At 40.5% G+C, this 23599-nt stretch overlaps 1 pseudogene; it reads right to left on the minus strand.

The window, feature by feature from the left end:
* Positions 1-425: 425 nt before the first annotated feature.
* On the minus strand, positions 426-1538 carry LOC112821874 (cyclin-dependent kinase 1-like; annotated as a pseudogene).
* Between the last annotated feature and the right edge of the window lie 22061 nt (positions 1539-23599).

Consider the following 23599-nt stretch of genomic DNA (forward strand, 5'->3'; position numbering starts at 1 on the left):
TCTAGAATATAAAAATTCTTTTTTTTTTCTAATATAGGCCTTGTATCCTGTATCCTTACTAAAATCAGCTCTTTTGCAGATATTTTAGGATTTTCTGCATAGGCAATCATGTCATCTGTGACAAAGACAGTTTTACTTCTTTTCAAATCTGCATGTCTTTTATTTATTCGACTGCCTGATTAAACTGGCTAGGATTTTTAGTATAATGTTGAATAAGGTGGTGAGAGCAGATATTCTTGCCTTGTTTTTGATCTTAAGGGGAAAGCAGTTCAGTTATTCCCTGCACTTCCTGTCATCAATACTAGATTTATAGTTTTATTATAGTAACAAATACTTGTTATAGTGAAATCTACACTCATACACAGAACTACTATATTTAAATTGATATAGAACAATATTTACATTTTAAAGTTACACTTTTGAAATTAGATGATGAAGTGCAGCTTAAGTTTTACAACATAGAAAAGAGCACATAAGACAAAAATAGAGGTAGCAGTAAAAATATAACTATCTGTTCTTGAGACAGCATGTGGAGACTTTTTGTCAGAAAGCTGTATCTTCTCAATCCGATTGTCCAAATCATTAAAATATGGATGATTCAGTGTATTTTGCCAGAAACTTGTTTGGTGGGATTAACCTGCTAATGTGCTGACATTTTTGAAAGCAAATCCAAGCCATTTTCAACCAAGGTTTTGATATAGGATGCTAGGCTTCCTAGTTTCCACTTGGGAAATATGCTCTTAACAGTCTTATAAAAATTCCACTTCTGGCCACACTTCATTACTGGGGGTGCCCAAAGCTCTGAAAATACTAAAGAGTTGATCAATTTCTGAATCCCCATGGAAGAGTGACTTACTTATTAGTTGCTAATTCTGCAAATATAGTATCTGTACTCCAAATGTCAACAGGAGTTGTGAGCTGACCCCAGCAATACCTCTGGAGATCTATGCCAAAGTGTTATCAGTTCATGGATATATTCTCTACTAGGTATTCCAAAAACTCTGGCAAGTTTCAAACCAGCCAATTTAGTTGTTCCTTTGTTGTCAGTAGATTTTGAGGTTTTAAGTCTCTGTGAAGAGTTCTTCCAGAGTGACAAAACATCCCTTGTATGATTTGGCCCAAATAAGTCTTAACATATGAAGAATCCATGAACTGACTAGGAGGGATAGAATCCAAGTATTTCTTAAGATCCAAGGAATTTGGAGACGTGATATAAGCTGGAATCCTGTATAAGAACATTTGAAGACTGACTATATTTATTTTTTTTAATTTAATTTTATTATGTTATGTTAGTCACCATACATTACATCATTAGTTTTTGATGTAGTGTTCCATGCTTCATTGTTTGTGTATATATTTAGATGACAAAGTTTTTTGAATAGAGAAATTTCCTGAATTGTACTAAGAACCTCTTCCTCTTTACTTTCTAGTCTGGTTTTCTTCATGGCTACCACTTGACCTATAGTTTTGTGTCTACCCTTGTCCATAAATCCATAGGTACTTTCTCCAATTTTCTCAATTTTGGCATAACATTCCATAGTTACCCAATAGTTATGGTGAATGCTGGCTTATTATTCTGTGATGGTGGGGTTGGGGAGGTTGGGGTCATAGTGGAGGTGGTTGTGGCAGTTACCTTGTCTATGTCATTCTTTCTTAAGTTTCTGAGAGCGCTGAGAATTTTTATTATGAATCATTTTCTAATAATCTTTCTGAGTCTATTGAGATAATCATTTGTTTTTTTTTTCTTTTTCATTTTGTTAATATGGTGAATTTCACTGATTGATATTTGTTTTTTTAATATTTTAAAGATTTATTTATTTGAGAGAGAGAGTGTGGGAGTGGTGAGGAGGGGCAGAGGGAGAGGGACAAGCAGACTCCATACTGAGTGTGGAGCCTGATGCAGGGCCTGATCCCATGACCTTGAGATCATGACCTGAACCAAAATCAAGAGTTGGATGCTCAATCGACTGAGCTATCCAGGTGCCCCCAATGATTGATATTTGAATCTTGTGTTCCTGAGATAAATCCCACTTGGTCATCATACCTGAATTGTTCTTAAAAATATTTGATGAATACTTTCCACTTTTTTATTATTTGAGGCACATCTGTATTTTGTGCATCTTCAAGAGACCAGGAGACTCTACTCCCCATTGGCTGCTGAATTACAGTGATCCATTTGTGCCTGAACATGGGTGGACAAGTGTGTTTTGTAACCCTCTCAGATCCTTGGGGGAAGTGTCCAGACCAAGACATGTGGGAATCTTGGTGGACTGTTGATAATATCCTGCCCCCTTGAGTCAATTTATTTGTTCAAGTATTTTTCAACTTTAATTTGGAGCTGCTGAAAACTGGGATAGTAAGGGGAGGAATGGAGAGGGAGGACTGCTGGTAGAAACCTTAATGTAGGGAGAATATTTAGATCCTGGCTACCCTAAAATGACAAATATTCAGAATCCAAAGCATGGCTCCTAGGGGTCTTAGTCACATCTCCAGTATTGTTTTATGGTATTCCTTTTACTTTTTATGAGAAGAGTTTTGAAATGATGTTTTTCCTCCATTGCCTTAAGTTTCTAGTGGTGTACTAGCAACCTGGTGATAGATGAGCATATCTTTCCTTATATTTTGGTGCACCAGGCAGCTGTCCAGTGGACCCACTTCTTCATCTGACTCTGCACTGACTATTTTCTTTTAGTGCTTTGAGTTCATTAAGGGTTTGATCAGTATTTGGTGAAAACTCAGTGTCCCCTTCTTTGGGACTTCAAGGCGATGGGTATGAGATTCTGTGAAAATTTATTTTCACTTGAGAGCATTAAAAAAAAACCTCTCTTGGTCTGCCTTGGAAGCTAGGGTCAGTATCCATATGCTCTGAACAGGGGGATGGAGACATGAGACTGGGAAAAGGATAATTCCAGTAGATGAGATGATAGGAGAGAACCTACGTGGCTCCACCAAGTCCCGAACAGCTGCCAACTTCTCAAGGAAATATGTGACGAAGGGCTAGAATCTCTTGGCTTTCTCCCACATTCAGTCAGCTATGGAACTTGGGGTCTGTGAAAATAGCTGGTGAGCAGCTTAGAGCAATGCAGTCCCTCCTTCTCTGTCCTCTATCCCAGTTTGCATTTTCCCTCATCTCTCCTCCTCTAATCTAGACTGAGATAATCAGATGACAAAAGAGTTCTACTTTAACATAAGTGCAGGTAGGTATTTATAGTAGGGAAATGGACTGAATGAGCCAGCTGCTAAAAATAGAAGGTCTGACTTAATCCATTCAGGGAGATTGTGGCCCAATGCATTTAGGGATAAAATAAATCAGTTCAGATCTAATGCTCAGAAAAAGTAGCCCAGATTGGGATAGTTGGCTTTTCATGAGAAATGATACAGATTTTTCCAAATTGGCAGCAATGGTGGGGATGAGTTTGCAGGCAAAAGACTTGACTGTTAGCCTGGACATGAGAAGATCTTCAAAAGTCTGTTCTAATTTTCCTCTAGGAAAATTGGTCTAAGCCCTCTAAGTTTTGCACTTCATGAATTTCAATTAAGCTTACTGAGCCCATAGGGGAGGTTTAGAGCTCTGACTTATGTTTGGGTAATACTAATTCTCTGTCAATTTTATGGTTGATACTTACTCAATTTTCCCACATGTGTAGGTTCTTTGAATGAATAAACAAATGCACAGCATTTATTGAGCACTTACTGAGTGCCAAGCACCATCCTATACCCTTTTCATGCTATTTTGTTTAGGTCTCACAACAACCCTAGCATATGCTCTCCATTTTGCTGATATACAAAGTGAGACTTAGCTAGGATTTTCCAAAACCATGTTGTTTGTGGATAGAAGGTTGAGATTTGAACTCATTTGGAGATAGATACTGAGTCCTTGCAGTATTTATGCAGTCCTCTTGGCATTTTATTCTGGGCTGTGCATGTATAGGCCCTCAGCTGGTGCTTGTTTATGATGAAGGCTTTCTCGGCTACATTTCTTTTATCTCTTCCTACCTTGAGTTCAGTAGCCTATTGTATTATTATTATTCAACTTCACATCTACTTTATGTTGTCTTCTGTCATCTATTGTATCAGTTAGGAATGTAAGTTGCAAAAAACAAAAAAACCCAAAAAATCCACCACAACCAACATGATGGTTTTAAAAAAATGACTGCAAATTCTTTGATACTCCTCCCATTGAGAGTTCGGGTCTGTGTCTCCTCTTCTTGAATCTGGTGACTGTTTTGACCAACTGAGCACTGCAGAAGTGACACTGCATGACTGTTGCAGAAGGCTAGGTCATAAAAAGCCTTGCAACTTCCACTTTGTTCTCTTGGAATGCTTGCTCTCCATGCTGTGAAAAGCCAAAGCCATATGGAGAGGCCACATGTGTAGACACACTGGTCATCAGTCCCGTCTGAGTCCAGTCTTTGGTTAGCCCAGCCCAGATACCAGACACCTGAATGAAGAAGCCACTCGGAAGTGGATTCTTCAGGTCTAGCTCTTCTGGTTCCTAGATGTTTGTGTCGGCCAGGTGTTTGCTTCCTCAGTAGAGGCCCCAGACATCATGGAGTGGAGACAAACCATTCCAGCAGGACACTGTCTGAAGACCCATGGAATCTGAGGAATGTAAGGAATACTGTTACATTTTAATTATTTGAGCTACTCTTAAATCATACATTAAAATCATACAGTGGTCTCTCATTCATAATTATTTTAAAACTTTTTATTTATCCATTTATTTTAATTTTAATTCCAGTGTAGTTAACATACAGTGTTATATTAGTTTTAGGTATATAATATAGTGATTCAACAATTCTATACATTTACTCAGTGCATATCATGATGAGTGTACTCTTAATCCCATTCACCTATTTTCCCATCCCCCCACCCACCTCCCCTCTGGCAACCATTTGTTTTCTCTCTAGAGTTAAACATTAAAAATTATTTTTAATCTATCAACTGACAGCTCAGTTAGGTCTTCCTTGGATTATGCAGAAACCATAATCCACTGACATTTTTCTGTCACCAAGTTTTAGAGTAGCTTGTTACATAGAAAGAGTAGTAGAATATCCAAATTGGTTCAACTAGATGGTGAGATCTGGAAATAGAGGCAATGCTGGTTACTTCTCTGGGAAGCTTCTCAGCATTCAGTTCAGGACTGAGAACATCATTTCTGTGTAATATGTTTACTTATTGAAGAAAGAGGAGAAGAAGGAGGAGGTTTGCCAGAGGAGAGGTCTTCAGATTTTTTTCCGTTGCACATCCCTTGTACGATTTGGAGAGACAACGTACCCCCTTGCACATTTTTAATTTGATATCTACAGTTTCCCATTATAACTTTACATAGTTGCAAAGATTGTGATTTGGGGCATATTGTAAATACTGACATTTAAAAATAAACCTTTATTGGCTCTTTTTCAAGTTCCCAATGAAGTCTAAATATCATAGTGATTTGATACTACTCTGTTCCATTTACAAATACCCAAACAAGCTTTTCTTCAGTAGTCGGGCATTTTTACATCATTTCTTTTCTCCTTGACTTATATTTTCATTCCACTTTCCCCACAGAATTTTATCCTAATGTAATATATTTTTATGCTTGGAAGTTTTTTTTATTGATTTCAGTATCATACTTCTTTGCAACAAAAACATACATATGAATTGAAATAGCATTTTAAAACATTTCATGTGACTAAAAGGCTTTAAGTATTGAAACATTTCTTCTGGATTGAATTATCATTATAATTATTATTACTATACAGTTGAGAAACAACATATACATTTTTATATACAATTATTAAACCAAAAAGTGAAATACATTAGAAAGGCATCTGTATGACACGGATGGGATTTTACAAATTATTTCATCTACCAGTAGATGACTATTACTTATTGCTAGAATGAGACAATTATAAATACAATCCTACTTTTTGTTTATTAAGACAAATGCTGAAAAGGTTCACATAAGTAGATGGAAAATGTTCATATAAATAAATGGAAATATAAGGAATATTGTTGCATTTGAATTGAGTACTTCCAACTCATATATTAAAATCACATAGTGATCGGGGCGCCTGTGGCTCAGTTGGTTAAGCGATTGCCTTCAGCTCAGGTCATGATCTCAGGGTCCTGGGATCGAGCCCCGCATCTGGCTCCCTGCTCGGCGGGAAGCCTGCTTCTCCCTCTGACCCTCCCCTTGCTTGTGTTCCCTCTCTGGCTGTCTCTCTCTCTCTCTGTCAATTAAGTGAATAAATAAAATCTTTAAAAAAAAATCACATAGTGATCTATTTTTTGATGATCTATCAGGTGACAGCTCAATTAGGTCCTCCTCGGATTATGTGGAAAACACCTGATTTGGGAAAGGACATGTAACCAGTCATTTGAGTTGCTCACTTGCAAATGAATTTGTTACCTGCTCATTACAGACATTCACATCAGTATGTCTATTTAGTCCCTCTGTTCGGAGCCCTGGAAGTTTATAGTCCAGGAGGCATCGTATTAAGTTTTGGGGTGGGTGAGAACTGTGCCTTTCTTTTGGTAAATGGGAGGAAGGCTTCCCTGAAAGAGAAGGTGGGGAAAGAGAACTCTCTTGATGCCCCCCGCACAGGCAGATCAATATAAAGTGTTTAGCTAATGCCTAGCACATGGTAAATGTTAACTAGTTATTGTTTATTGAGCACTTAGTCTGAAATTTATCATCCAGTGGAAGAGATAACACCTAAACAAGATCACTCCTATATAATGCTGTGTGGGGCTAGAGGAATTAAGGATAAAGGTACTTAACTCAGGCAGAAAGCTTTGGAGAGAAGACAGTATCTGGAGATGAGTCTGAAAGAATTGAACCAATAGCTGAAGAATGGGGGAAGGACATTCCATCCAGACAGAGAGAGCAACTTGGCGAAGACCCAGAGGACCTTACGTATCTCCTTCTGCATCTCAACCCTGCTGGAAAATAGGGTTGAGAAATCGATCCTCATAAATCTATCCATGCTCCCAAACCAAGACTGTTTGTACTCCTGAGAGTATGTGTGCCCCAATTTGAAGACCGCTGTTCCAAATGCTGCTAGAACCATAGCAATGTTGATACTTTGGTGGAGGGGGGGGATAGATTTGCTAGAGTTTCTTCCAGGGTATTGGCTCTCAGTGGGCTACTCTGTGCTAAGTGCTTTATAGGGAACATGTCACGTCCTGAGATCAACCTGCAGATGAGGATGCAGGGGCTGAAGGAAATAGCCATCAAATACCAAAGCTGGGGTTCAAGCCCCAGACTATGGGTTTCTAGAACCTGAACTCTTTAGTTGCTGTGTTAAATGGGGTAGCACAGTGGGCATTGTGAGCACCGCTCTTCACATGAGCTGCTGCCTAGACTGCTGTTGCTTTTAGTTTTGTCTCCTTCTTGGCAAGTTTCTCCAAAGCAGTGATTCTCAAGCACACATGGCTGGGCTGTACCTCCAGAATTTCTGATTTGGTAGATCCAGGTGAGGCTGAGTGCATGAATTTCTAACAGGGTCCAGGTCTGGGAAGCACACTTTGAGAAACATTTCTAAAGCATGTCCATCCTCATGGGAGAGATTCCATTTCTAATGCATTTGGGGACTGATGTTTTTTCCCTTTAAATTTCTTTTAGGGCTGAGGTTTTTACCTGACTAGAAGTGAGTATGTATAGTTGTGTACATTACACGGATATTCCAACACCAGAAATGACTTTGGAAAAATGTGTGCTGCAGAAATTTTTGCTGGAGACTTTTTGAGTGATCTTACCCTGGGTGTGCTGCAGAAGGAGATACGTAAGGTCCTCTGGGTCTTCGCCAAGTTGCTCTCTCTGTCTGGATGGAATGTCCTTCCCCCATTCTTCAGCCATTGGTTCAATTCTTTCAGACTCATCTCCAGATACTGTCTTCTCTCCAAAGCTTTCTGCCTGAGTTAAGTACCTTTATCCTAAATTCCTCTAGCCCCACACAGCATTATATAGGAGTGATCTTGTTTAGGTGTTATCTCTTCCACTGGATGATAAATTTCAGACTAAGTGCTCAATAAATAATAACTAGTTAACATTTACCATGTGCTAGGCATTTGCTAAACACTTTATATATAATATTTCATTAAATCCTTGCAACAACCTTATGAGGTGGATACTGTTATCATCCCCATTTCACAGTTGAGGACACTGAGGCACAGACAGGTAACTCAGCCAAGGGCACATAGCTATTCAGGGGCATTTCCTTGTTGAAGTCCCCGTGGTCCAGGACTGACCTGTAGGCTTGCAGCCCCCAAAATATTGATCTATGAGCCCATGAGCTCACTTACATTGAGAGAATGCCAGGCCCTCGATTTGTGTGGTGACACATGCCAAGTGGAATGGATGCTCCATGCAGTGCATTCTCTCTCTCATAGCAGGTTTCTCAAGGAGCCAAAATGTATTAGCCTCCGTTTGACTAGCCAGCACAAGTTCAGACCAGGGGTGTTAGTAATATGGGCCCAATCTGTAGTGGCCTCGGGTAGAGACAATCCATTGCAGCAACAAGGATGTTGCTGTGAGCATTGGGTGCGTCCCTGGGCACTATTCCTTCATGGATAAAAGCAGGTTCAAATTCCAGCTCTGCCACTTGCTAGCTTTGTGACCTTGGGCCAGTTACTCGTCTGAATAAGATGTTGATAATAATGGAACCTATCTCAGAGGCTTGTCGTGAGGGCTAAATGCATTAGCATCTGTAAGGAACTTAGAAGTGTGCTAAGTATGTAACAAGAACTGTGGAATTGTTTAGTCTCAGTGCCCAGTGTAACCCTGGCATATAGTAGGTGCCCAAGGCATATTTTTGAATTAATGATAAATGTGTGAATGATTAATTTGGCTAGAACTTTGTTAGATTCTACCAATGTTTACTTGAGAGCAGTGATTTTCAAAAAAAATTTGACAGTGACCTACAGTAAAGATATGCATTGTAAACTGAAACTACTACACACGTGTATACACATACACATTTCATGGAAATAATATATATCTTTATTACGTGTGATGCATTCTTATATTTTCTATTCTATTTAACTTAAAAAAATACTGGTAAGCCCCTGGTACATTTTACCACCTACTAAGGGGAAAGGGCTGGCAATTTGATAAAACACCTGCCTTAAGAGACTTTCTTCTTTAATGGACACACTCCATCTATGGATATGTTACACCAGGCAGGTTTTGCATGTCTTTGCCCTGACTGTAAGAGGCAGACTCATTTTCTCATCTTCAAGTTCTTGGGTGGCTATATTCTGTTCAATAGAGACAGTTTCTCCTGTTCTGTGGCTGGATACATCTTTCATCTCTCGGCTGGGACAAGCCTTGAGGATTGTGCTGCTTTCCAGGGCCAGTGGGGGCAACTGTTAATGAGGCTACAACTTTTTCAGGGCTGGGTGGGCTGGAGCTGTGGTCTAAAAGGGACTGCCATCAAAGGCCTCTTGCCATTTGCACAAAGTCTGGACTTGGCTAAGGAAATGCTATCTTTCCTTTAAGGTCTCTTGGTCTTGGTTTGAACCCTTTCACCTAAGGTTGACCTGTGCCGGCTGTGGGGAGGGTCTTGGTCTTCCCCTGCCCCTGGGCCCATCAGATGTAAGTCACTACCACTCCTCTTCCTGACATGGACTATGGGCTCTTGGGTCTTCCCCAACTCTACATTGGAGAAGCCTATTGCTGGCATTTAGCCCATATTCGTGAGTTTTTGGTGGCTGCAAGGGGTGAGCAGGACAATGTGTTTTGCTGCTGGAGAACTGATGGGGTGGGCTGGGCTGTGGTGTGGTTGAAGGAGAGGGTAGGTGGAGCATGTCCCGAAGTGGGTTTAGAACTATAGAGACTCTAGACAGAGGTGCTCTTTGAAACAGACTGTCCTGAGCTTCAGTTGCTACTCTGGATTGTGCTTCCCTTTCTGGGGTCACTGTCAGTTTTGTCAAGTGAATGGTAAGGACTGAATTCTTGGGAGATTTTCGTAGCTACCAGTAAGCTTGGTCCTTTTCAAGGCTTGTGTATAAATCCCTCATGTGATACTAATTCAAGTCCAAGGAGAGGAAAGGACAAGGTTATAGGGGCAGGGGAACTTAATATGTCAATGATAATACTAATAACTCCTGCTACTATTTATTGAGGGTTTCTGAGCTTTGACACCTATGGATTCTGCCTCCTGATTCTAACTGGAGGCTGTGTATCTGCTCTACAGCTTGAGACCACTATTCATCTCTGTTGTTCAAGCATTTTAAAGTCTATTCCATTGTTTCTTGGAAGTGCTAGAGCTAGCCTTCCTAAACCATGGCCATTTAGGGCTCCTATTATTTCTGGCTTTAGAAGGTGAATTCCTCCATCTGTCTTCCCACATTCTTTTTGTCCTTCTGTTCTCCATCATTTTCCTAAAATGTTAGTGTTAGTCTCTTCCCCCCAAAGACTTGGTAATGCAGACTCTTTCAATTTGCTGATTTTGCATATGTTCACATTTTCCAAGTATTCCCTAGCCTATTTGTTGTAGACAGTTATTTTTGCAAAATCTTCATTATTTCCAAATTGTTTAAATGTGTTTCTTGCCCTCCCCCTCTCCCCTTTCTGTACTTTCTCTATTCAAGCAGTGGGTCCTAGATTTTTGGATTTCATGGAGCAGAAGTTAAAAAAAAAAGAAAAAGAAAGAAAGGCAGGGTAATTTACAGAGAGTTGCTGTCTTTTTATTTTTCCAAATAAAGACAACCACTCTTTACCATCACTTCATAAAAGAAGTTGCCCAGTGGAAATGCAGTAGATACCAAACGCCTTTGTGGAGACACGATCTCACAGAAGCTGTTTCCTCACTGATTCCAGTTCACTGCAATCTTTTGGGCACCTTTTGTGGGCTCAGGACTGTGGTGGGCACAAAAGAAGGATTAGACTTTTGCTTTTATCCTCAGGGATCCTACAGAGGAGACAAGACAAGCAGCTGTGTGGTACTATAACTTTTGTGTCTATCTTCCCCATGAGACTGAACTTCTTAAAGGTAGAGATCATATTCTGTATCTCTGTGTCCCACTGCACCAGTGTGGTGTCTGACACATCATACATGCTCTATCAATGTTTGCTCACTCAAAATGAATTACAGGACAGTGCAAGATCAAATATACATAGATGTTCGATGGTAGTCCGTCATGGACCGCTACTAACAGTGCTCTCCCATGAATTGTAGGATAGAGCAGGAAGGCAAGGGTTCACAGCTGACTCAAGTCGACAGGAAGATTTCATATGGGATGGGCCCTCAGAAATGAGCAGAAGTCACATGACCTGGTGGTAAGCAGTGGGAAAGCAGCTTGAGGCCCAGGTGATAATATTCAGGGGAGGTTATATCTTCGTTTTGCAGGTTAATTGCTTATTTGGAGTTTATTTGGTAACATGGGGGTGATGATAGACCCAAAGAACCATTTAGGGCAGTGGTTCAAAACTAAAGATGCCCCCCTCCATCCTCCAACCTCCACCCCAGGGGATATTTGGCAATATTGGAGACATTTTTGGTGCTACTGGCACATAATTCTGGCATATGGTAGAGGCTAGGGATGTTGTTCAACACCTTACAATGTACAGGAGAGTCCTCTTGTCCCACGAAACACTTGGCTGGCCCCAAATGTCTGCGGTGCTATAGTTTAGGACCCCTGATGTGGGGTGATTGAGAAGGAAAAGGAAATACATACGGTGCTGTCAGTAGGTATTTCTGATCATGAGCGGTGCTGGGGAGCATGGGCAGTGCTGTGACAGGGTAACACTCCCCTCTCCCCTCTCCAAGGAACTTCCCTCTCCTGGCCACTTCCTATCCCACTTCTCTCCCTGACTTGTGTTGCCAGAGGTCCTTCCCCTCTCTCATCATGCCCTCCCCCTCTTTGGCCTGATACCTCCAGAACTTCTATTGGCCTCCTGCAAGTCAAGACCTCAGAGCTACCCAGGAAACTCTGGAAGGTTGTTTGCACAAGAATAAAATTTGGAGCTGAATCCAAGTGGTCTTGGCCCAAGATAAGTCTTTACCTTCATGTCATCTAGGCTAAAAGTCCTTGGTTATGTATATATTCAGAGGACATTTTGCCTTTCTCACATTTCTAACCTGCTAAGTCCAAGTTAGGCTTTTTTTTCTCTCAGGGGTGGCATAGTGACATTTGTTTACCTGAGGGGTGACAGCATGGTATAGAGAGGTACATATTCCTGTAGCATTAATTCTCTATATGTTAGTAAGTACTCTTTTTAAAATTTAATTTAATTTTATTATGTTAGTCACCATACAACACATCATTAGTTTTTGATGTAGTGATCCACGATTCATTGTTTTCATATAACACCCAGTGCTCCATGCAGTATGTGCCCTCCTTAAGTACTCTTTGAAAAAAAGAGTTCACAGTGGAATCAAAAAACAAACAAAAAACCAAAACCAACCTAATCAAAACCAAGCACATGGATACAGAGAAAGATTCCTGGTTGCCAGAGGAGGGGTAGGGAGGGGTAGGGAGGAGATCAGGGTGGCTGAAATGGGTGAAGGGAATTAAAAAATACAAACTTCCAGCTCTAAAATAAACGTCAAGGGGATGTAATATATAGCATGGGGTCTATAGTTACCCATACTGTATTGTATACTTGAAAGTTGTTATGAGAATAGATTTTAAAAGTTTTCATCACAAGAAAAAATACTGTAATTACGGATGGTGATGGATGGTAAGTAGACTTATTGTGGTGATCATTCCACAATATATACAAATATAAAATGATTATGTTGTATACCTGAAACTAATATAATGTTATTTGTCAGTTATATATAAATTAAATTTAAAAGTTCAGAAAAACAATATTTCAGTGGCCACTTATGTCTAGGACACTACAGGGTTAAACAGATATTTTATTGTAAGACTTCTTTGAGCCTTTATTATGCATATGGACATTTTGAACTTCCAAAGAGGAAGACATAGTATTCTATATTCTCAAACTTGACTGACCACGGGATACCTTTTGTATAGCACAAATTGACAACTTAGTTTGGGAAGCAGTATTATAGTGGAAAAGTGTGGACTTCAGAGGTATGTCTTCTGAATTCACACATCTGCCTCAATCACCAAGTAACTCATTTCTTTGGGTAAGGTACCTAACTGTTTGAAGCCTCAGATAACTCATCTGGAAAACACCCAATACCTCATTAAGTATTGGGTATTACCTCCCAACCTCATGCTTCCATTATTTGTCACATAGTTCTGCAATTTGTTGTTGATATGAAAGTCTTTCCTACTGGACTAAAATCATTGAAGACCTGGATGGTGTCTTGTGATGCTTGTATTCTCAGTTCTTCCCCCAATTTCTGGCACATCATGGTGCTCAATAAATGCTAATCGAAAGAATCAATGGGTAATGTATATAATGCATCTTGCACAGTCTCAATGAGTGTTAGTTCTTGCCTAGCTCCTTCCTTTATTCTTTCTCAATGGATAAAAATGTTTTGGAAGAGATAGGAAGGAGGTGGAATGGGGCCCAGAAGTGATGGTGACTTTGACCTTGACATTCTGATTTACTAAAAAGGCTACATGAGGATCCATGCTTCATGCATGTGACAGTTAGCCAATGTGCATCTGAGGCTTGCTTAACCAAGGGCTGCTTATTTATTTGTAATTTCATAACACAGAGTAACATTGGTTAAGTCTCACCTGGAGCATTCTATTCAATTTGAGACATCAACTGTTAGGAAGGAGGGGATATTAGTTTCTTGAACACTCCTAATCCTGACTGCTTCTTGAAAGGACTATGGAGGAGGGTAAAAAAGACATTCACAGCTGATGAGGGTGTTCCTGGAAGGATACTGGAGCATCTGGATGTCCCAAATTATGATAACAGTGAAGGAAATGGTGTTGTGTACAGGGACACATTTTAACCTTCTTCTGAAGAGCAGCATGTCCAAAGAAAAATACTTTGGACTGGTGTGACCAAACCTGGGTTTCAGTGTCTGTGTGATTGTGATATGATTGAGTTTCCTGCCCTCTGGGTCTGAGTTTTCTTGTCTCTAAAATGAAGGTTTGGGTCTGGAAGATGTTTACAGGTCTCTTTGGATTTGATAAAGGATAACTCTGAAACATTTGAGGGTGTGTTGGAGAAGAGAGTCTAGGCTCCATATTTTTTCTGTGGGTTTCAGAGGGCAGAACTGAGACCAGAGTTTGAAGTTCTCTAGGTGGGAAGAGAAGAGGCCAATTTGCTGCTCAAAGGGAAAAAGTCATTTCAGAGGGAGGGAGAAGGTAGACAAGTCTTGTCACTGCAAGTGCCTCTAGAGCCATCTGCTTCTGCTGTTCTAGAGATGACCTTTAAGACCCTTGCCTTCACTTGTTTTATTTTTTTTAATTTTATTATGTCATGTTAATCACCATACATTACATCATTAGTTTTTGATGTAGTGTTCCATGATTCATTGTTTGTGTATAACACCCAGTGCTCCATTCAATATGTGCCCTCTTTAATACCCATCACCAGGCTAACCCATCCACCCACCCCTCTACCCTCTAGAACCCTAATTTGTTTCTCAGAGTCCATAGTCTCTCATGGTTCGTCTCCTCCTCCGATTGCCCCCCCCTTTATTTTTCCCTTACTACTTTTTTTTTTTAACATATAGTGTATTATTTGTTTCAGAGGTACAGGTCTGTGATTCATCAGTCTTACACAATTCACAGCGCTCACCATAGCACATACCCTCCCCAATGTCTATCACCCAGCCACCCCATCCCTCCCACCCCCACCACTCCAGTAACCTTCAGTTTGTTTCCTGAAATTAAGAATTCCTCATATTAGTGAGATCATATGACACATGTCTTTCTCTGATTGACTTATTTCGCTCAGCATAATACCCTCTAGTTCCATCCACATTGTTGCAAATGGCAAGATTTAATTTTTTTTGATGGCTGCAAAATATTCCATTGTATATATACACCACATCTTCTTTATCCATTCATCTGTTGATGGACATCTTGGCTCTTTCCATAGTTTGGCTATTGTGGACATTGCTGCTATAAACATTGGGGTGCACATACCCCTTCCGATCACTACATTTGTATCTTTGGGGTAAATACCCAGTAGTGCTATTTCTGGGTCGTACAGTAGCTCTATTTTCAACTTTTTGAGGAACCTCCATACTGTTTTCCAGAGTGGCTGCACCAGCTTGCATTCCCACCAACAGTGTAGGAGGGTTCGCCTTTCTCTGCATCCTTGCCAACATCTTGTTGTATCCTGACTTATTAATTTTAGCCATTCTGACTGGTGTGAGGTGGTATCTCATTGAGGTTTTGATTTGGATTTCCCTGATGCCGAGCAATGTTGAGCACTTTTTCATGTGTCTGTTGGCCATTTGGATGTCTTCTTTAGAAAAATGTCTGTTCATATCTTTTGCCCATTTCTTGATTGGATCATTTTCTTTGGGTGTTGAGTTTGATAAGTTCGCCCTTTATATGATATATCATTTGCAAATATTTTCTCCCATTCTGTCAGTTGTCTTTTGGTTTTGTTGACTGTTTCCTTTGCTGTTCAGAAGCTTTTTATCTTGATGAAGTCCCAATAGTTCATTTTTGTCCTTGCTTCCCTTGCCTTTGGCGATGTTTCTAGGAAGACGTTGCTGTGGCTGAGGTCGAAGAGGTTGCTACCTCTGTTCTTCTCTAGGATTTTGATGGACTCCTGTCTCACATTTAGGTCTTTCATCCATTTTGAGTCTATTTTTGTGTGTGGTGTAAGGAAATGGTCCAGTTTCATTCTTCTGCATGTGGCTGTCCAATTTTCCCAACACCATTTGTTGAAGAGACTGTCTTTTTTCCATTGGACATTCTTTCATGCTTTGTCGAACAATAGTTGACTATAGAGTTGAGGGTCCATTTCTGGGTTCTCTATTCCATTCCATTGATCTATGTGTCTGTTTTTGTGCCAGTACCATACTGTCTTGATGATGACAGCTTGGTAATAGAGCTTGAAGTCTGGAATTGTGATGCCACCAGCTTTGCTTTTCTTTTTCAACATTCCTCTGGCTGTTCGGGGTCTTTTGTGGTTCCATACAAATTTTAGGATTATTTGTTCCATTTCTTTGAAAAAAGTGGATGGTATTTTGATAGGGATTGCATTAAATGTGTAGATTGCTCTAGGTAGCACTGACATCTTCACAATATTTGTTCTTCCGATCCATGAGCATGGAACATTTTTCTATTTCTTTGTGTCTTCCTCAATTTCTTTCATGAGTATTCTGTAGTTTTCTGAGTACAGATTCTTTGCCTCTTTGGTTAGATTTATTCCTAGGTATCTTATGGTTTTGGGTGCAATTGTAAATGGGATCGACTCCTTAATTTCTCTTTCTTCTGTCTTGTTGTTGGTGTATAGAAATGTAACTGATTTCTGTGCATTGATTTTATATCCTGCCACTTTACTGAATTCCTGTATAAGTTCTAGCAGTTTGGGGGTGGAGTCTTTTGGGTTTTCCACATAAAGTATCATATCATCTGCAAAGAGTGAGGGTTTGACGTCTTTGCTGATTCGGATGCCTTTTGTTTCTTTTTGTTGTCTGACTGCTGTGGCTAGGACTTCTAGTACTATGTTGAATAGCAGTGATGATAGTGGACATCCCTGCCGTGTTCCTGACCTTAGGGGGAAAGGTTTCAGTTTTTCCCCATTGAGAATGATATTCGCTGTGGGTTTTTCACAGATGGCTTTTATGGTATTGAGGTATATACCCTCTATCCCTACACTCTGAAGAGTTTTAATCAAGAAAGGATGCTGTACTTTGTCAAATGCTTTTTCTGCATCTATTGAGAGGATCATATGTTTCTTGTTCTTTCTTTTATTAATGTATTGTATCACATTGATTGATTTGTGGATGTTGAACCAACCTTGCAGCCCAGGAATAAATCCCACTTGGTCGTGGTGAATAATACTTTTAATGTACTGTTGGATCCTAATGGCTAGTATTTTGGTGAGAATTTTTGCATCCATGTTCAGCAGGGATATTGGTCTGTAATTGTCCTTTTTGATGGGGTCTTTGTTTGATTTGGGGATCAAGGTAATGCTGGCCTCATAAAATGAGTTTGGAAGTTTCCCTTCCATTTCTATTTTTTGGAACAGTTTTGGAAGAATAGATATTCTTCTTTAAATGTTTGGTAGAATTCCCCTGGGAAGCCATCTGGCCCTGGGTTCTGGTTTATTGGGAGATTTTTGATTACTGTTTCAATTTCCTTAGTGGTTATAGGTCTGTTCAGGTTTTCTATTTCTTCCTGATTCAGTTTTGGTAGTTTATACATCTCTAGGAATGCATCTTTTTCTTCCAAATTATCTAATTTGCTGGCATATAGTTGCTCATAATATGTTCTTATAATTGTTTGTATTTCTTTGGTGTTGGTTGTGATCTCTCCTCTTTCACTCATGATTTTATTCATTTGGGCCATTTCTCTTTGTGATAAGTCTGGCCAGGGGTTTATCAATCTTACTAATTCTTTCAAAGAACCAGCTCCTAGTTTCGTTGATCTGGTCTACTGTTCTTTTGGTTTCTGTTTCGTTGATTTCTGCTCTGATCTTTATTATTTCTCTTCTCCTGCTGGGTTTAGGCTTTATTTGCTGTTCTGTCTCTAGCTCCTTTAGGTGTAGGGTTAGGTTGTGTATTTGAGACCTTTCTTGTTTCTTGAGAAAGGTTTGTATTGCTATATACTTTCCTCTTAGGACCGCCTTTGCTGCATCCCAAAGATTTTGGACAGTTGTGTTTTCATTTTCATTGGTTTCCATGAATTTTTTTAATTCTTCTTTAATTTCCTGGTTGACACATTCATTCTTTAGTAGGATGCTCTTTAGCCTCCATGTATTTGAGTTCTTTCTGACTTTCCTCTTGTGATTGAGTTCTAGTTTCAAAGCACTGTGGTCCGAAAATATGCAGAGAATGATCCCAATCTTTTGGTACCAGTTGAGACCTGATTTGTGACCTAGGATGTGATCAATTCTGGAGAATGTTCCATGGGCACTAGAGAAGAATGTGTATTCTGTTGCTTTGGGATGGAATGTTCTGAATACATCTGTGAAGTCCATTTGGGGCAGTGTGTCATTTAAAGCCTTTATTTCCTTGCTGATCTTTTGCTTAGATGATCTGTCCATTTCAGTGAGGGGGTTGTTAAAGTCCCCTACTGTTATTGTATTGTTGTCGATGTGTTTCTTTGATTTTGTTATTAATTGGCTTATCAATTGGCTGTTCCCATGTTAGGGGCATAGGTATTTACAATTATTAGATCTTCTTGTTGGATAGACCCTTTAAGTAGGATATAGTGTCCTTCCTCATCTCTTATAGTCTTTGGTTTAAAATCTAATTTGTCTGATATAAGCATTGCCACCCCAGCTTTCTTTTGGTGTCCATTAGCATGGTAAATGGTTTCCCACCCCCTCGCTTTCAATCTGGAGGTGTCTTTGGGTCTAAAATGATTCTCTTGCAGACAGCATATCGATGGGTCTTGTTTTTTTATCCAATCTGATACCCTGTGTCTTTTGATTGGGGCATTTAGCCCATTTACATTCAGGGTAACTACTGAAAGATATGAATTTAGTGCCATTGTATTGCCCGTAAGGTGACTTTTCCTGTTCCTTTCTGGTCTATGTTACTTTTAGGCTTCTCTCTTTGTTTAGAGGACCCCTTTCAATATTTCTTGTAGGGCTGGTTTTGTGTTTGCAAATTCTTTTAGTTTTTGTTTGTCCTGGAAGCTTTTTATCTCTCCTTCTATTTTCAATGACAGCCTAGCTGGATATAGTATTCTTGGCTGCATATTTTTCTCGTTTAGTGCTCTAAATATATCATGCCAGTCCTTTCTGGCTTGCCGGGTCTCTGTGGATAGGTCTGTTGCCAGTCTAATGTTTCTACCATTGTACATTACAGAACTCTTGTCCTGAGCTGCTTTCAGGATTTTCTCTTTGTCTCTGAGACTTGTGAGTTTTACTATTAGAAGTTGGGGTGTTGACCTATTTTTATTGATTTTGAGGAGGGTTCTCTGTGCCTCCTGGATTTTGATGCCTGTTTCCTTCCCCAAATTAGGGAAGTTCTCTGCTATAATTTCCTCCAAGATACCTTCTGCCTCCCCTTTCTTCTTCTGGGATCCCAATTATTCTAATATTGTTTCATCTTATGGTATCACTTATCTCTCGAATTCTGCCCTCGTGATCCAGTAATTGTTTCTCTCTTTCTCAGCTTCTTTATTCTCCATCATTTGGTCTCTTATATCACTAATTCTCTCTTCTGCCTCATTTATCCTAACCTTGAATTTTGATTGCACCTCATTAATAGCCTTTTTGATTTCTACTTGGTGAGATTTTAGTTCTTTTATTTCTCCAGAAAGGGTTTCTCTAGTATCTCCCATGCATTTTTCAAGCCCAGCTAATATCTTTATAATTGTCATTCTTACGTCTAGTTCCGACATCTTACTAATGTCCGTATTGATTTGGTCCCTGGCAGTCAGTACTGCCTCTTGTTTTTTTTTTTTTTTTTTTTTGAGGTGAGTTTTTCTGTCTTATCATTTTGTCCAGAGAAGAACAGATGAATGAGGAAACAAAATGCTAACAGGGTAACAACAACCCCAGAAAAATGTATACTGGGATCTGAAACTGGGGGAAAAGAAAGGGAAAGAAAGAAAAAAGAAAAAAAAAAGAAAAAAAAAAGAATATGATCAAATATGATCAGGCTAGTGAATAGATCAGTGCCACACACTTGATTTTGGGCGTATTTTGGTCTCTTAGGAGAAACTGCCTCCCAAAATTTTATTTATTTTTATTTTTTTATTTTTTTAAAGATTTTATTGATTTGACAGAGAGAGAGAGAGACACACAGCGAGAGAGGGAACACAAGGAGGGGGAGTGGGAGAGGGAGAAGCAGGCTTCCCGCCGAGCAGGGAGCCCGATGTGGGGCTCGATCCCAGGACCCTGGGACCATGACCTGAGCCGAAGGCAGACAGTTAGCGACTGAGCCACCCAGGTTCCCCTGCCTCCCATAATTTTAAAGAAAGAAAAACTTATATATGTACAAAAATAAGGGTAAATATGATGAAGGGATGGAATATGACTGTAAAGATGAAAATTATAAAAGATTTTATAAAAGGAATTAATAAGATAAGAAGTTGGTTGAAAAAAGAGAAATTAAAAAAGTATGGGGGAGAGAATGTGATCAGGCAAGAGACTAGAACAAAGCCATACACTAGAGATTTAGGGTATATTTTGATCTGTTAGAAGAAATTGTATCCCTCAATTTTTTTTTAATTTTTTATTGTTATGTTAATCACCATATATTACATCATTAGTTTTTGATGTAGTGTTCCATGATTCATTGTTTGTTCATAACACCCAGTGCTCCATGCAGAATGTGCCCTCTTTAATACCCATCACCAGGATAACCCATCCCCCTTCCCTCCTCTCCTCTAGAACCCTCAGTTTGTTTTTCAGAGTCCATCATCTCTCATGGTTCGTCTCCCCCTCTGACTTACTCCCCTTCACTCTTCCTCTCCTGCTATCTTCTTCTTTTTCTTTTTTCTTAAAATATGTTGCGTTATTTGTTTCAGAAGTACAGATCTGTGATTCAACAGTCTTGCACAATTCACAGCGCTCACCGTAGCACATACCCTCCCCAATGTTTATCACCCAGCCACCCCATCCCTCCCACCCCCAACCACTCCAGTAACACTCAGTTTGTTTCCTGAGATTAAGAATTCCTCATATCAGTGAGGTCATAGGATACCTGTCTTTCTCTGATTGACTTATTTCACTCAGCATAACACCCTCCTGTTCCATCCACGTCGTTGCAAATGGCAAGATCTCATTCCTTTTGATGGCTGCATAATATTCCATTGTGTATATATACCACATCTTCTTTATCCATTCATCTGTCGATTGTATCCCCAAATTTTAAAGAGAGAACAACTTATATATATACCAAAAATAAGGTTAACTGCAATGAAGGGATAGAATATAACTCTAAAAATGAAAAATAAAAAAGATTTTTAAAAAAGGGATTGATAGGATGTTGGTTGAAAAAGGGAAAAAGAAAAAATTCAAAAAAATAGAAAAAGAAAAAAAATTTAAAAATTAACTTTGAAAGACTAGAGGATCATAGGATAAAAGCCATGAATTCCATGTGCAGTATTTCCCTAGCGCTGTAGTACTGCCATTCTCATTGATCAGTAAACTTGGTCTTGGCTTGCTGGCTGTTTGCGCTGATCTTCTGGGGGAGGGGCCTGTTGCCATGGTTCCCAAATGTTTTTGCCGGAGGCGGAATTGCCCCGCCCTTGCTGTCCGAGCTAAGTCATCTGCTCAGGTTTGCTCTCTGGAGCTTTTGTTCCCTGCAAGCTCTCTGTACATGTTTGGAGGAGGAGACTAAAAATGGCGGCCTCCCAATCTCTGCCCGGAGGAGCCGAGAACTCGGGGCCCCACTCCTCAGTGCGGCCCCAGAGAAAAGCAGTCACTCCCGTGTCCCCGGTCTCTGGCCGCACTCCGTGCTCACCCGGCCTGTGACCGAGCGTTTCTATCTCTGGCACACGACCCCATGTGGAGTCTCCAAACCCAGCAGATCCCTGCGGTGCGCTCCCGCGCCGCTCCTCCCCGGGGAGGAAGGGGAGTCTCCCCGGCTCTGCCGCCTGTTGGGTCCCTGCTGGAGGCACAGTGGCCCGACTGGGCCGCGGATCACGGTTTATGGCAACCCCGAGCTGAGAGCCCGCGCCTCGGCTCCGTGTGTGCAGCCGGCTTCCCCGCTCCGATACCCGGGAGCTCTGCTGCACCCAGGCACCCCCGGTCTTTCTGTGACCCCGAGGGTCCTGAGACCACACTGTCCCAGCAAGAGTTCCACCACCCACTTAGCCACTGGAGCGACGTCCCTAAGCGGAGCCGACTTCTCAAAGTTCCGATTTTGGGCTCCACGGCTCTATCACTTGCCAGAAGCGGCCGACGGAGGTCCCCTCCCCTGCCATTTATTCTTCCAAATATCACCTCGGATTCACATCTCCACACATCGTACTTTCACTTTTCTGTTCAGAGAGTTGTTGCTACTCTCCTCTTCGATCTCCTGTTGAGTTCGTAGGTGTTCAGAATGGTTTGATCCCTATCCAGCTGAATCCTGGGACCAGATAAAACTTAGGTCTCCTACTCCTCTGCCATCTTGCCCCTCCCTGCTTCTTCACTTGTTTTAAATAAGCATTTTATTTTAGAATAGTTCTAGATTTATAGAAAATTTGTGAAGATAATACAGAGAATTCCCGTATACCTTATATGCAGTTTCCCCTAATATTAACATTTTGCATTAGTATGGTACATTTACTATAAATGATGAACTGACAAGGATCCACTCTTATTAACTAGAGTCCACAGTTTATTCAGATTTCCTCAGTTTTTACCTTGTATCCTTTTTCTGTTCCAGGATCCCATCTAGGATATCCCCTTACATTTATGTTCCTCTTGGCTATGACAATTTGTCAGACTTTCCTTGTTTTTGATGAGCTTGCCAGTTTTGAGGAGTACTGGTCAGGCATTTTGTGGACTGTCCCTCATTTGGGGTTTCTCAAGATTAGACTAGGCTTGTGCGTTTTGGGGAGGAAGACCACAGAGGTGAAGTGCTTTCCTCCTCATCACATCTTATCAATATGACTTGTCCTTAACGATGCCAACCTTGGCCACCTGGCTGAGATAGCGTTCGTCAGGTTTCTTCAAAGTAAAGTTACTCTTTTTGTTCCTTTTTATAGTGTACTCTTTGGAGGGAAGTCATTAGGTACAGCCCACATTGATGGAGTGGGAAGTTATTCTCCTCCTCCTTGGGAAGAGGCCTCAGTTTTCAATCAAAAAATGAAAATTATTTTGACTTTCGCTCACCTCCCAGTTCTCATGCAGAGCCCTAGGAGCAATGAGTGAGCCCGTTCTCATTTCTTTGTCAAAGTGAGATAGCTAATCAAGGCATGGGGATTTACTTAAGCTAACAAATGATCATCCTTCCCCATAGAAGGGTTACCAGAATGCTGAATTTACTAATTACTCTTCTCTCTGCTTCTCCCAAGCAGGAATCTTGAGGGATGAGACAAATCTGTCTTAAATGAGGGCTGCAACTGAGGAATCTGGGAGGCTGAGGATGTGGGAGGGTAGCCACGTACCCAAAGTGAAGGGGGTGGGGCGCACACAGAACTGAAGTGGCCTGAGGGAATGGTGAAAAGGGAATTAACAGGGAGTTTGGTCTCCGGACCTAATTGAAATTCCTCAGTCTGTGTGATCTATCAGCATTTCTTCTGAATTACTGCTTGTACCTCTGCTAATGGGGGTTGAGGAGAAATGTTTATCTTGGGGCAGTGACTGGAAGGAAAGGCTGCTTGGATGGAGTCTCTTGGCCTCTCTTCTCAACTAACTGCCATTATCCTCCAGATCAGGGTTTTGCCAGCCTTGTTTTCTCTTCTGCTCATATCCAGAGTTGAAGTTTGTGCTCAAGTCTGACCTTAACTGACTGGATGATCTTTGATCCCCTACTTCCTCATCGGTAAAGTGATGTGTTAGTTTGAATCCAAAAGGGTAAGTATAGGCACTCATGATGCTTTATTCCTTTTCATACTTTGGGCAGAAATTGCCATTTGATCACATCACTCTCGCTGA

Source organism: Callorhinus ursinus, unplaced genomic scaffold, assembly GCF_003265705.2.
Source record: "Callorhinus ursinus isolate GAN/ISIS: 27379988/994484 unplaced genomic scaffold, GSC_fseal_2.0 scaffold8, whole genome shotgun sequence".
Lineage (NCBI taxonomy): Eukaryota > Metazoa > Chordata > Mammalia > Carnivora > Otariidae > Callorhinus > Callorhinus ursinus.